This window comes from Triticum aestivum, chromosome 5D (genome assembly GCF_018294505.1).
Source record: "Triticum aestivum cultivar Chinese Spring chromosome 5D, IWGSC CS RefSeq v2.1, whole genome shotgun sequence".
NCBI classification, from domain to species: Eukaryota; Viridiplantae; Streptophyta; class Magnoliopsida; order Poales; family Poaceae; genus Triticum; species Triticum aestivum.
The window spans coordinates 238,757,346-238,758,214 of record NC_057808.1 but is presented as its reverse complement, the minus strand read 5'-3'; positions in this window follow the sequence as shown (position 1 = coordinate 238,758,214).

Genomic DNA, 869 nt, shown 5'->3' with positions numbered 1-869 from the left:
AACACTCTTGAGAAACACATTCAAAAAATGTTGAACAAGTAGGTGAAAGATGTTGAGTAAGTATTAAATAAATGTTGAACAAGTATTTGAAAAAATATTGAACATGTATTTTTTTTGAATAAGTACTAAAAATGTTGAACAAGTTTTCGACAAATGTTGAATAAGGAGTAAAAATTGTAGAATGAGTTTATGAAAAATATTGAACAATTATTAAAAAATATTGAGTAAGTATTAAAAATGTTTAACAAATATTTGAAAATGTTAAATAATTATTTGAAAATGTTGAATAAGTATTAAAAAAACATGTATTTGAAAAATGTAGAATAAGTATTAGAATGTTGAACAAATATTTATAAAATGTTGAATAAGCGTTCGGACAATGTTGAACATGTATACAAAAAATGTTGATCACTTTATTAAAAAGATGTTTTGACATATACGAAAATCTAGAATGAAAAGGAAAACAAACATAAGAAAAAAAAGTTGGATAAAAATTGTTAGATGTGTATTTGAAAAATATTGTTGACATATTTTTTATAATAATAACAAAAGAGTAAAGAAAACCGAAAATATAAACAAAATAGACAAAAACAAAGAAACAAAATGCAAAAAAGAATGAAAAAAAGGAGAAGAAGAAATAAAAATGAATCAAAATAAAAGAAAGAAAAAGGAGAATAAAGAAAGCCAAAGAAAACAGAAAGACAAAATAAAAAAAATATTGGAAAACTGCGAAAGAAACGAAAAATAAAATCCGGCTCAAATGGATTAAAGAAGTTCGCACCCCTGTGCTAAACTTACATCATGAGTTGTTTCCAGCTTCCTGTGGCCATATGTGAAACTTTTTGTCTAACTGTGGCTAATGTGTGGTG